The sequence below is a fragment of the Callorhinus ursinus genome, unplaced genomic scaffold, assembly GCF_003265705.2.
Source record: "Callorhinus ursinus isolate GAN/ISIS: 27379988/994484 unplaced genomic scaffold, GSC_fseal_2.0 scaffold3, whole genome shotgun sequence".
Lineage (NCBI taxonomy): Eukaryota > Metazoa > Chordata > Mammalia > Carnivora > Otariidae > Callorhinus > Callorhinus ursinus.
In genome coordinates, this window is record NW_027397065.1 from 41,630,629 (window position 1) to 41,644,783 (window position 14,155).

Sequence of the window (14,155 nt, forward strand, 5' to 3'; positions counted from 1 at the left end):
ACTCTTAGCAAAAAAAAAAAAATTTCTGGGAGAAACTTTTAGAAACCATATGAGAAAGGAGAAAGGGAAGTTTTCACAGCTTTTCTTTATTATATAAACAATAATAAAAATATTGGAAGGAAAGGAAAGAGCCCTTTTATTACTAGTAATGTTTTTGATGAAAGAAAAATTTGTTAAAAAACCTTTTTTTTTTTTTTTTGGACAATAACACCTTTATTACATGACCGAAGATAGGAGGAAGATTTATTTGCCTTTCCGGGCTTTGATTTTCCTCAGATAGAACTCTAGCTCCTTGCCCTCTAGCATGTAGCCAACTGCTCGGCCACATTAGCCTGGTCTTGAAGCAATGCACGCAAGAAGCTTGCCCTGCTGGAATTGCTCTTCCAGAAGACTGCTGATTTTGGCATTCTTTTTCCTTTCATCATATTTCTTCTGAATTTTCTTTGATCGTTTTTTGTTTAAAATCTCTTCCTCCTCGGGCGTCAGCTTGGCCCCCTTCTTGTGGCCCAGGGGCAGTGCATAGTGGGACTCGTACCACTGTTGGTACGGTGTGCTGTCAATGAGCACAATACAGTTCTTCACCAGGGTCTTGGTGCGGACCAGTTCGTTGTTGGATGCATTGTAAACATCAATAATCCTTGTTTTTCGTGTACAACACTCAGAGCCCCAGGAGAAGTTCCCCACGTCTAGCCTCAAGGCACGGTACTTCTTATTGCCTCCCCGGACTCAGACTGTGTGTATGCGGCGGGGGCCAATCTTAGTGTTGGCAGCGGGGCGTCCCAGCTCATACTTCCGCTTCTTATGGTAGGGCTTTCTCTTGCCCCCGGTCTTGCGGCGCTTGTGCCAGTTATCCCGAGAGATGCCTACATGTGGAAGCAGGGCGCAGAAGCTTTAGCCACTGGGGCTCGGGCAGGCACCTCGCGAGGCCCAGACCCCCGCGCCAAGTTAACATTTTAAGAGAATCAGTTTTTTTCTAAACTATTCTATGAATTTAGTGAAATCCCATTGGATGACCAATGGCTTCCTTTGGAGTTTTGATCTTTAGTGGTTTGTTTTAGAACTTTGATAGAGTAATTCTAAAGTTTTTGTGGAAGAAAAAAAATACATGTGAAGAATCAGGAAAGTGAAAAAAATAAGAAAAGAATAGCTCTACCAGAAGTTTAAATGAATTATAAAACCAGAGTGACTAATGCAGTATAGTGCTGAATCAGTGCCATCTAAATAAAGAGCACAGAAATTGTCTTAGAAACATTAGAAAATTAAATTATTAATAAAAGTATCATTTAATATCATTGGGAGCATGTGAGTTATTTAATAAAGAGTGGTGAGTAATTGGATGGTCTGACCATTTGGGAATATTTAATTGTAATACCATACATCTAACCCACCCCTTCCTACAGATTAAATTCTAGATAAATTAAAGAGCTAGATATTTTTTAAAGAGGAAAAGATACATAAAAAGCAGAAGATCATGTATAAATATTTTAATAAACATGGATTAGGTAAAACAAGACAGGAAATCTAGAATCCAGAAAAGAATAATATTTTTGAGCTTGTAAAAATGTTTAATTTCTGTATTTTTCTTTTTCTCTTATCATTCTCATCAGGTAAAGCTTTTCTTTCCACAAGGAACATAATTTTTTGTCTTCTTTCTAATTACTAATTGCTTTTTAAAGCATATGGTTATTTTCAATTAATAATCCCACTTTTAAATCCCACTTTTTGAGGGGAAAAACAATCAAAATGTTTTATAATCATTTAAAAAAAAATTTTTTAATTTGAGAGAGAGAGAGAGCGCACCAGCAGGGGGAGGAGCAGAGGGACAAGCAGACTCCCTGCTGAGCTGGAAGCTGAGCACGGGGCTGGATCCCAGGACCTCCCAGAACCCCGGAATCATGAATTGAGGCAAAGGCAGACGCTTAAGTGACTGAGCCCCCCCAGGTGTCCCTATAATCATTTTTTTCACACATCTGTTACATCTGTTTATACTTTTATATGAGCAGATTCTCTTTCTCATTTTCCCTTCAACAGTATTGATTATTGATTGTTCTTCACAATTTATTATGGGTATAATTGTATGTAAACTTGTATTTCCCACATTTCTTAAGCAATTTAATAACTTTTCATATAGTTATGTGGTGAAATCAGCTTCCCTGTGAGTTGCCTATGGTTACTCTTTTTTTTTTAAGATTTTATTTATTTATTTGAGAGAGAGAGAGCATTGGGAGAGGCCAGAGGGACAAGCAGACTCCCCACTGAGTGGGGAGCCCAATACCAGCCTTGATCCTAGGACCCTGAGATCATGACCTGAGCCCAAGTCAGATGCTTAACAGACTGAGCCACCCAGGAGCCCCTTGTCTATGATTACTCTTATCCATTTCTCTTTTTTCAGTTTCAAGAGATCTAAATATAATAAATATACTAACCATTTATTAGTATGTGCATTGCAGATATTTTTCCCAAGTTCTCACTCATTCCATAACGAGTTTTCAATTTTTATGTTGTCTAATTATTTATACTTTTGTAATTTCTGCATTTTCTGGAATGTATAAAAATTCCTCTTGAAACTCTTAAGTTAGGCATATGGTCTAATGAATTTTTCTGAAAGTTTTTTTTTCCTTTTCATACTTTTTGATTATTTTGTGTTTTACATTTAATCCATCTTAAATAATATACTATTGTTAGTGCAAGATAATGGTCAACTTTATATTTTTCCAGGGGTAAAACCAATAGCACAAGCATTATTGTATTATTACATGTTAAAAATCCATTTTCCCAGTGGTTACATTTCGAGAGTGGGATGAGATGATAAAAGACTTCCATTTTTCATTCTGTATCTTTCTGTAGTGTTTGAACTGTTAAAATGAGTGTATATTACTTTTAAAATTTAAGACAGTGTGTAAGTGTGATATGTATACATATTCCCACTCAATTTGCCAGCATGAGCCTATGACCCATTTATTACATTCTCTCTTTCTTACACAGAGACACACACACTTACTCACCATACCTACCACACCCATTCAGACACAAACCACACACAGATACAATTCCTACTTCTCCCAACGCTATCATATATCACCTAACCAGAATAACTCAATTACATATAAATAGCACATGCTCATTTCTGGTAATTATTGCTTATATTCTAATAATTATTGCTATCAGAAAGAAAAAGAAGGAAGGAAGGAAGCAGGGAGTAAGGAGAAGGAGGGAGGAAGAGAGAAAGAGGGAGAGAATGGTGTGGGCTGAATAGTAACTGGTCTGCCTTGGGAGCAGCCAAGCCCATGCTGTCTGACTTTCTTGTTGATGTTGTCACCAGTGATACAGTGAGACAAAGAGACCTCTACTGTTTTGTTGTGTTTTTTTTTTTTTAAACTTGGACATACCCATAGCAACACTGCCCATGGATCCCTCAGATATAGTACCCCATGAAAAAATTAATCTTCTAACTTGGTGCAGCAAACTGAAATTCAGATGACTCGAGATTTAACTTTTAATTCTGACACTTAAGCCATACTTGTAGTATCGGAGAAATCAACCTGTTCTGCAAAATAAGGATGTGATCTCCAAGACCTCAACCACCTTAAAAATCATGTGGTTCTAGAATGTTTACTGAACCTTCTTGCCTGAAATTCATTAGTTCCATAGCTTCCTTTTGATTAAACCTCCTATCACTTATTTCTACTACAAGCAATTGCTTATTAGTTTAAAATTTACAAACAGTTGCACAGAGTTTATATCATACTCTGTGGTTAAAAACCATTTTATTTGGGGCACCTGGGTGGCTCAGTCGTTAAGTGTCTGCCTTCAGCTCGGGTCATGATCCCAGGGTCCTGGGATGGAGCCCCTCATCGGGGTCCCTGCTCGGCGGGAAGCCTGCTTCTCCCTCTCCCACTCCCCCTGCTGTGTTCCCTCTCTCACTGTATCTCTCTCTGTCAAATAAATAAATAAATTCTTAAAAAAGAAAACCATTTTATTTAATAATGTTCCTTTTGGAAAAATGTGGAAAATGGCTGTAGAGAGAAATATTATAAAACAATTTCCTGGGTTAGGAACAACTAAAAGTACTAGGAATCCAAGTCCTATTCTAAAATTAACTCATCTAAATAAGATATAATTCTTACATTGGATTAATCAGAATGTAAATTAAATGTAAACTATAAAGAAAGTAGTAAATAGCCAAGCAGGCAGGTCCATTAGATTATGATAATATTGTGCCCTGGTATAGTATTTATACTTTTTCAATGTGCTTCAATTATCTCAAAAATAACCAGATACATAGAGGGTAAATATAACCCATTTTATAAATGAGTAAATGGAACAGACACCTAGGCATTCATTGATGAAACACATTTTCAGGACCAAAGCCCCTTGAATCTTACTCCCATGTTCTTGTCCATTGCCTGGTCAATTTCTCTGTTGAGTCCCTTCTTTTTTTTTTTTTTTCAGATTTTATTTATTCGACAGAGAAAGAGACATCCAGAGAGGGAACACAAGCAGGGGGAGTGGGAGAGAGGCTTCCCGCTGAGCAGGGAGCCCAATGCGGTGCTCCATCCCAGGACCCTGGGATCATGTGTTGAGTCCCTTCTTAATCAGAGAAATTGGTTATCTCCTGTCCTACAAGGAGGCCAGTGTTTACCAACTATGACTCATTTCCCTTCAATTTGTTTTTTTTTTTTTTTGTAGAATGAGAACCACAACCAAAGAGTTAAATTTTGAAAACATATTTGTTCTGTCAGAGGGCCCGTGTTGCCAGTAAACAAAATTTAGCAAACAATAGAAAAAGTATATATATAATACTTCGTGGTTTTTCAAAGCACTAGTAATACATTGCCTCTTCTATTCATTTTAGAATTCGAAATACAGTACTGCTAACATACCAGTACCATGTTGCTTAAATCGGTGCTGGAAGTCAAGCACAACTTGTGGATTATTAACATAGTCTTTAAAGAAAGACATGCAATAGTTTTGAATTTTAAGACAACGCTTCACTTTTGAAGAGCTCCTGAAGTTAGTATGATACTTACCTATACTGTAAACATGTAATTTCTTTACTTTTCTCCTTAATAAAAATCTGCCAGTAAATTAATGTATTTTTTAGTTTTAAAAATCTCAGATTTTAGAGGTGCCTGGGTGGCTCAGTCGTTAAGCATCTGCCTTTGGCTCACGTCATGATCCCAGGATCCTGGGATCGAGCCCCGCATCGGGCTCCCTGCTCTGCGGGAAGCCTGCTTCTCCCTCTCCCACTCCCCCTGCTTGTGTTCCCTCTCTCGCCGTGTCTCTCTCTGTCAAATAAATAAATAAAATCTTTTAAAAAATAAATAAATAAATAATAAAATCTCAGATTTTAGGAAATGTAGTAACAGTTGTAGTATAATGAATACAATTATTACTCAGAAAACTCTGGAAAGATTATGAACTGTTGAAAAATAGAAAACTGTGTATTCCATGGGCAGCTTTGGGAATTAAGGACTGGCATTAAATTTTTATTAACCATCTTTCTATTAATATTAAATTATTTTAAAACAAAACAAAACAAGTAAAGAACCTCCAGCAAGTCTTGTGTTCCTAAAGAAATTAGGAGTTTTTTTATGGCCTCTGCTGAGAAAAGGTTTACAGAATTGCTTGATGGTTGTTTAATTTTGGCAAAGAGCACCAAGAGAGACATAACAAAAATGGAACCTGACATAACTTTGAAATCTCCCTCAGCAATAAACAAGCTCTCTTTGCGTCTCAGTACTACTACTAACTTCTGCTGCAGAAAATTTCTGGAAGCTGAACCAGCTTCAAAGACCCCATAGGCAGTTTCTTCCACTGAGTCCCAGATACTGCTATGACTCCCTAGCGGGGTAAGCATCTCTGAATCCCGGAGCGCAGGCCTGCTAACCCAGGTGCCACCCTGAGAGTGCACTGTGGTAAGAGTCCTCAACAGTGCATACTGCTTTCTGAAGCATTTCACATTTCCTCACTCACGTCAGGGTTGTTTACTTCAGCCGTTGAGGATGTGGTCCCCTGATGCCAGCACCACGGGCTGCATTCCTGTGAGAGTCTTTCAGATACACGTTGCTCACTTCACTGTAGCCAGCAGCAGGGCAGCCTTAAACTTTTCTCACAAGGGACAAGATTTAGAGGGAACATCACAAATGTGTTGATCGTTCAGCAAGTTTATCAAATTATTGCTCTTGGAGAGTACCACAGCTGTTGAGAGCACAGACATACCGGCTTCCTCAAACCTACTCGATTCTGAATTTAAGACCATCCTGAGTTTAAGCCCCAAAATTCTCACTTATTAGATAGGTCAGCCTGAGAAAGCTCTCTGAGCCTCAGTTTCCTAATTTGTAAAATAGGGCTGACTGTTCTACCCTCAAAAGATAGTTTTAAGGATTGCAGAGGAAATATGAGGAAGTACTTGGAAAGTAAGCATTTCTTAAGCACTAACCTCAAAATTGATGTCTATCGTGAAACGGATTGCAACCTCAAAATTGATGTCTGTTGTGAAAAGGATTGCAAGGGCAGAACTCTGACTTTTCCCATTTCTCAAGATTTTTTGTTTCTAAATTCAGAAGCACTGTCTCTGTCAGTCTGATGGAACAGTCCACTGCCCGTATAATATTCTTTTAAACTGTGTGACATAATCAGAATGAATAGTACATAGTATACATGAAACATGCTACTGAGTTTCTTGCTACTGAGGTGTTAATTTTAAATGCACGTTCTGGAAAAGCTTCACAGAGTAAAAGACACATTCCATTTCAGGGGAAAAAAAAGAGCAAGGAGCTCTTCTGTCCTACCAGGATATACATAGCTTTGACAGAATAACAGTATTTTAACCCTTAAAAGAATATGAATTGATCTTCTCATTTTATAAATGAAGAAACTGATACCCAGAGAAATAGATTGACGAGTCCACGGACACACAGCAATTAAATAACAAAGACCAATTGTGGCGTAACCTGCCCATTGTGCTGCACTGCCTTTCACTCCCTGACTTGACAATACATCATAATTTGATCTGCATCCTTCCTCAATACCTCGCATTTTTCAACAAAGTACTCTGACAAATATTAGTAAACAGGAAACCATTCTGGTGCATTGGAAATTGTTCCATCCTGCTCCTACCCAGTACGTAACATTGAACAAAGCACTTCTGAACTACTACTAATATATCTAAAAAACTAACATTTACCAAGAGTTTACAAGTGCTTTACTTGAATTTTTACCATCCACTGTCCCATGGTAGCATTTTATAGGGGGTCATTCTCAGACTACAACATCAGAATCACCAATACTTTAGGAAATGCAGAACCCCAGCCCATTCCTGGATTTACTGAATCAGAAATTCTGATGACCCAAGAATTTAAATTTTGGCACATTCTCCAAATGATTCTGATGCTCATGAAAGTTTGAAGCTTATTGAGTTACTAGAGACTCTTACAGTCCTCTAAAATTTTAACGATGACAAAAGCTGAGGTCCGGAGAGAAATAACATATTTAGTCACACAGCTAGTGAGTTGCAAACCTGGGATTTCAACCCAGGTCTTTTTATTATTATTATTATTATTATTATTATTATTATTATCTGAGGGTTTTCAATATTTGACACAGAGTCTAGCTGATATTCTTTAGCAAAGTATCGGCTTAGATTTGATATTCTTTTTTTAACACTTTTTTTATTTTATTTTATTATGTTATGTTAATCACCATACATTACAACATTAGTTTTTGATGTAGTGTTCCATGATTCATTGTTTGCATATAACACCCAGTGCTCCATGCAGTACGTGCCCTCCTTAATACCCATCACTGGGCTAACCCATACCCCCACTACCCTCCCCTCTGAAACCCTCAGTTTGTTTCTCAGAGTCCATAGTCTCTCCTGGTTCGTCTCCCGCTCCGATTTTCCCCCCTTCATTCTTCCCTTCCTACTATCTTCTTCTTTTTTTTTTAATATATAATGTATTATTTGTTTCAGAGGTACAGGTCTGTGATTCAACAGTCTTGCACAATTCACAGCACTCACCATAGCTCTTTCCTATCTCCTTAAATTCATAATTCTTCATTTCCTAACTCGACCTACAGCCTGCGTTTTGTAAAGTTAAATCATTTACTGTCCACCATCATCGGCAGATCTCAGAGTCAAGGGTTCTTTGGTGTTAAAATGGAACAGAGAGATGTTTGATAAGGCTGTGTCAGATTAATAGCAGTCTCCCAACAAGGATTGGGTTGGGAGAGTGGATGGTGCATTTGGCAAATTCTCACTGCAGTAATTCACTGTGTAATTGACTAAATGAACAGGAACTGTCGGCCACCGCTGGACAGGGATCCCTGGTTGAAGTGGATTTAATTGTTCCCTCTCCAGTTCACTGTCCCCCTGGTGTTTATCAAATCAAGTCAGTGCCTTGATTGTGATTAATTCAGCATTCTGAAAAGGGAGCACAAAAAAATTACCAATGAACTCCTCTACCCCTTTACCATATAGATGTTGAAGACCTGGTTTAGCAGCCTTGGAGAGCTACCTAAAATCCTTAAAAAATTCCTTTTTTTTAGTCCTACAGTCATTGACTTTGAGAACTTTAAGGGAATCTAAGAGATGTTGTAACCCAGTGCTTCTCAATCTTTAATGTGCATCAAAGTTATCTACATATCTTGCTCAAGTACGGATTCTTATTCTGTAGGTCTAGGGTGAGGCTTGAGATTCTGCACTTCTAACAAACTTCCTGGTGATGCCAAAGCTGTTGAGCTCCGGACCGCACTCAATAGCAAGGAGCTAGCCCAGGGAATGCAAATGAGTCCCAACCCTGAAGGAGTATTGGCCACTGCCTTGAGAACTAGACTGAAGGTTCTGTAGTTGACGCAGGGACCAGCTGGTCCATTTGCCTGGTTTGTGCCTCTCTCGGGTATAAGGATAGGAAACTTCACCTCAATGTCATTTTTTGTGGTTTTTAATGAACACTTCCTTTTACTTGTAGTTGCATTTTTTAGTTCGTTTTTTTTTTTAAAAATTGAGGTATAATTGACCTAACATTAGGTTCAGGTTTGCAACATAATGATTGTTATTTGTATATATTGCAAAATGATTGTCATGATAAGTTCAGTTAACATCCATCACTGTACATACTTACAGTTTTTTTTCTTGTGATGTCTCATTTTTTTAAAGGTTTTATTTATTTATTTGACAGAGAGAGACACGGCGAGAGAGGGAACACAAGCAGGGGGAGTGGGAAAGGGAGAAGCAGGCTTCCCACAGAGCAGGGAGTCCAATGCGAGGCTTGATCCCAGGACCCTGAGATCATGACCTGAGCCGAACGCAGACACTTAATGACTGAGCCGCCCAGGTGCCCCATGATTTCTCACTTTCAGATGCAGACACAGAAACCCAGAAATGTCAGTAACTTCCACAGGGTCATATAAGCTAGTTAGTGGTAGAGCTGGGACTAACTAAAGCTGGAACCTAAACCTAGGTTTTTCTCTCTGAGTTGCACAACTTAATTACAGATTGCATGTGAAGCTGTTTTAAAATATCTTTCCTCAGTTCTGTCATTGGCAGAGCAAGCCACAGAGTAAAATTTGGATTCAAGAAGCCAAGAGTCAAGTTCAGCCTCTGAAAAGTTCTGCAACTTTGGGAAAAGAATTTCTCTGTGTCTCAATTTTGTTACTCTGTGAGATGATAAGTCCTTGCCCGGCCTTTCAGATTCCTTCTGACATTGTAGAAGGCAATGAAATAAAAGACATGAAAGCCATTTGATAAAACATAAGTAACTTAAATAAATGGAGGGCATTTTTATCAAAATTACTGTAGGATCACATTATTCTTACAGGATTATTGATTTTGGAAAACTGTCTCTATATTTCTATATATCTATATTTTATATAGATAAAAACATATATATACTTACATATATAAAAATATATATGAATAATACATGACCTTACTATTATCCTATGTTGAATTTTATCTGAGATTATTGAAATTACTATTTTGAACTTCATTAATGATACCTTTTTTATTTTCTACGCACCTTTAATGTATCTGGTCTGTGCAAAGCATGCACAGAGGCATGAGAAGTGAGAGAGAGAAAGAGAGAGATATCAAGCAAGCCAGCCAAAATCTTGTCAGTGATATCTTGTTCCGGGCTGCCAGTAGCAACAAGGCTCCATGTTTCTTTATTCACATCCAGAAGGAAAGATGGGGACTTTTTTTTTTTTTAACCCAAAAGTCTCCAGTAAACCTTTCTTTTCTTTTCATTGATTCCGTTGCCTTATGCCTTCCCATTCCTGAACCAGTCCCTGGAAGAGGAGGGGGAACCCCAAGACTGGTTTATAGCAATCAGGCCCACATCTGGAACAGAGGATCAGTTTCTCCCATTGTTACAACGGGTGGGATAGATTCAGCCACAGTCCACTACAGAGGCTAATGGGGAAATATAAAGAATTCGTTTTACCTACCTATGTAAACCAGCAAACTTACATTTTCTTTCCCAGTTGAGAAATGTTAAAGTTGTAAGTACTGTAGCCATGTTACCTTTTGTTAACACACCTAATTGTATGCAGGACATGAGGGTATGCTCCTTAAGTATCTTGTCTCGAGATTAAAACAAACCATCATATAATGTGCTTTTATTTTAAAGAGGAGGTGGTATAACCTCATTTTAAAGATGAGAAACCTGAGGCTCAGCTAAGCTATGGAGCTTGACCAAGGGCACAGTAGAGAAGCTAGAAAACAAAGCTGATTTCAAAACTCATGCCTTTAAGACTTAACTAACTATATATATATATATGTATATATATATATATATATATGTTCTGAAATTTAAAATAGTGCTGCACTAAGATGATCTACAGAATATAATTTCATATCATCTCTACATCATAATGAAACTCTCATTATAAATGCATTTAATTGGGGAAAGAGACTCATTCCCCATAAGTTAGAGAAGACAGAAATAAATCCAAAAACTTAGCTTTGCTGATGGGTGCAAGCTTTCCCTTCCCTAAATTTTATTGATCCTGTTGGCAAAAACAAAATGGAACACTCTGAGTCACTTCTTGCCTCTGCCCACTATAAGGATGAAGAACCAAACAAAATTAAGCATTAGGAAGAAATACTATTCACAGTTTCTTGTATTAGTGAATAATGAGGTCTCAACATGAGACGCTTTCCCAGACAACAGAAACTAGAAGATTCACACAGCCCAAAACCAACAGGAAGCTCACTGCCAAAGGGCTGTAGCCAAGAGTGGCACTGGTGTCTTGCTGCATTCATTTCTTAAAGAGTAACTGAGCAGTGCTCTGTGTGGTCCTCTGTCACCACTTCCAGAGCTGTTTTAATTCAAAAACTGGTTTACCATCCCAAACCTCTCCTGGCCATGATGTGACACTAGTTCAATTCCCTTATTTCTATCTAATGTCTCATGAAGTCTTCCACATTATCTTTATTATGTGCTCTTCAGAGTCTCTGCCTCCCTCACCTGTCCCTGACTTAGAACGTTCTCCTCTCTAATGAAAGTTACCGTTCCATGAGTTTATCATACAGGGCACTGTTTTAGGTACTTTATATGAATTCTCTCATTTAATCCTCATAATCACCTAATAAGGTTAATACTGTTTGACCTATTTTACAGTTGAGAAGTTGAGAATTTGGATATTTGTACTAGCTTATTTTAAAATCTAATGTGAGTCCCTCTCATTTCACAAAGTGGCTCTTTCTAATAGGAAGTAAAATCAAAGTTAGCAGGAAAGGTCCAGAGGGAAAAGATGAGATCCCTCAAGCTGTCTAACTTGGCACTTACTGAATATAATGCTGTGTAGACAAAGGGCTCCCCCCCTCTCTACCTTCCCCTTCTTTGTCTTCCCCTGCCTGATAGGCCTGACTCTCTCTTTATAAAGGCTCAGTATCATATTTAACCTCCCCCCCTCTCTGAGCTCAGACCATAATCTCTTATTTGACCACTGCCCCTGCCCCATTCTTGTCACTGTTCCTTCTGCCTCACGGTGCATGTTCATATTCCTAAATGTCTCCCCCTCAAAACAAGAGGGAATTTTACCCTCTCAAGGGAACATATAAATCCTAGTGTACCATCAATCTTTAGTGTGGTGACTCTGAAATAGGACTGTCTGGGTTCAAATTTCAGATCCCTTATTTACTCATTGTGTTATTTTCTGCAAGTGACTTAAATTTTTAGTCTCAGCAGGCTTATCTATAAAATGAGAGTTGTTAATAAGAGTACCTACCATAAAGGAGCGTGGTGAAGAATACAAGCCATAATCCATGTAGAGTGCTTATAACTGCCTAGGATATAGTATACAGGCCCACTAAATATTGACTACAAATATTACCTGCTAATTCAACTGATACTTCTTGAGTCCCCATGCAACATGCTCCTTGCCCTCACAGGGACCACATCTTAAAGGGAGGATACACTTTCAACAGACATCCATGGAAATAATACATAAGTGAAAATAAAGGCAGTGAGGGAAATGTCTTCATTGCAATGAAAGCATATTTCAGAGGACCTGACAGAGTGGTGTATGATCAAGGAAGACTCCTCAATGGGAGGAACATTTTTGAACTGAGCTGTGAAAGATGCAAGATACATACGAGTAAGGAAGGATGAATATGGATCCCCTTACTCCCTATTATCTGATGACACAAACGTTAGAAATTCCATGGTCCTATTAAGAAACAGTGTGGAGTTTATAAATATTTTTGTTGTAATTAGATATTTGCCATTTGTATTTGTTATGAACGCATTTGTTCTGTAACCATACTGCCCTTAACATCAGTTATTTTGCTTTTGTTGTATACAGTGGGTACACGCTGAGAAGTACACACTTTTAAGTTATTTGGACTATACCACTTTTTAAATACTGCCGAGTCACTTTTCCCTGGTGTATTTTTTTAAGCACAGGTCCTAGATCCAGTGCTCTTTAGTGCTAAATATGTTTCTCAACTCCCACTCATAGGATTCAGTAATCAGTGTGAATCCGTGTACCCTCCCCATCCAGCCCACCTCTGTTCAAAAGACCCATTTCAGCACCACTTTCATGACCCCTGCCATTCAAGAACCAAACTAAACTTTAAATCCAAAGAAGCCAAGCAAACACTGTCTGTGTTCCCAGTGTCTCTGGGGAGCTGAATATGCTGCTCTTTTCTGTTACCCTTTTGCTACATGTTCACTGGAATCCTGCCTATTTGGTCTGCATTAGATCAGCTTTCTGGCATCTTAGCCAAATTAAATGGAAAACAATAGGAGGCAGTGGGTAACATTCTGTGGAGGGAGAAAGTGTCTCTGATACATACATAGGAGTGGAGCTGGTAATAGTCTAGATGGCTTGTTTTTGTTTGTTTGGTTAGAGTAGGCTAGTTCTCTTTTTTGAGACAATATCTTACAAGGGGAGGGAACTATCAGATTTTTACCTGCATTAAAACCTTGGTGCCTTGACTAAGGAGACAGAAACTAAAACTTGACTTTGCTTTTATATGACAGATAGAAGCAGATGCTAATTTCCCTCTGACACAGAAATGAAGCAATAGCAATGGGTGGTTCTGTATGCCCAAACTCCTCCTCATAGCTTATGGGACAAGTTGGGTTTCAAAACCCAGTAGCAAGAGAAAACCATGGGTCTCCCAATGACCTGGGATAATTATGGATCACACCTTTAAGTCAAATGTAACCTGCCAGTGAGTCTTGAAATTTGACCTGATCAATTTCCACATTTTTTATTCACTGTTCTGGGCTTTGGAAGCTAGAAAAGCCACCCCTTTTCCCTCTTAGGAACATGCACTGTTATCACCCTTGAGGCCCAGAGGGAAAATGTAGCTCCTCTTTTGCTAAAGTTTATCCATTTTTCTCCCTCTCCCTATCCTTGTGCATTAGAAACACTTGACTGGCATGTTTGCTGCCTTGCAGAAAGAAACCAAAACAAATACCCTCTATGGTATTAGTTAAAAATGGATTGGGAAATGGTGAATTACTAGTTACATGGTGTGTATAAAAATCTTTAACAAGTCATCACCCATAATGCTTTGAGTTGTATGAACCAGCTAATAAAAAGATTAGATCAATTGTTTCTCTCTAGCTTGGGACTTGAGTCAATTATTCAGATGGAAATTGAACTGGAACAAACCTTTACCTCTTCGGACCTGAGTTTC

At 38.3% G+C, this 14,155-nt stretch overlaps 1 protein-coding gene and 1 pseudogene across 3 annotated transcripts in view; one reads left to right on the forward strand and one right to left on the reverse strand.

Annotated features, from left to right (window-relative positions):
* The window catches only part of GABRB2 (gamma-aminobutyric acid type A receptor subunit beta2), a 253,324-nt gene that overhangs the window by 223,481 nt on the left and 15,688 nt on the right, over window positions 1-14,155 (forward strand). The window lies entirely within an intron of this gene.
* On the reverse strand, window positions 184-6,262 carry LOC112820106 (small ribosomal subunit protein eS8-like; annotated as a pseudogene).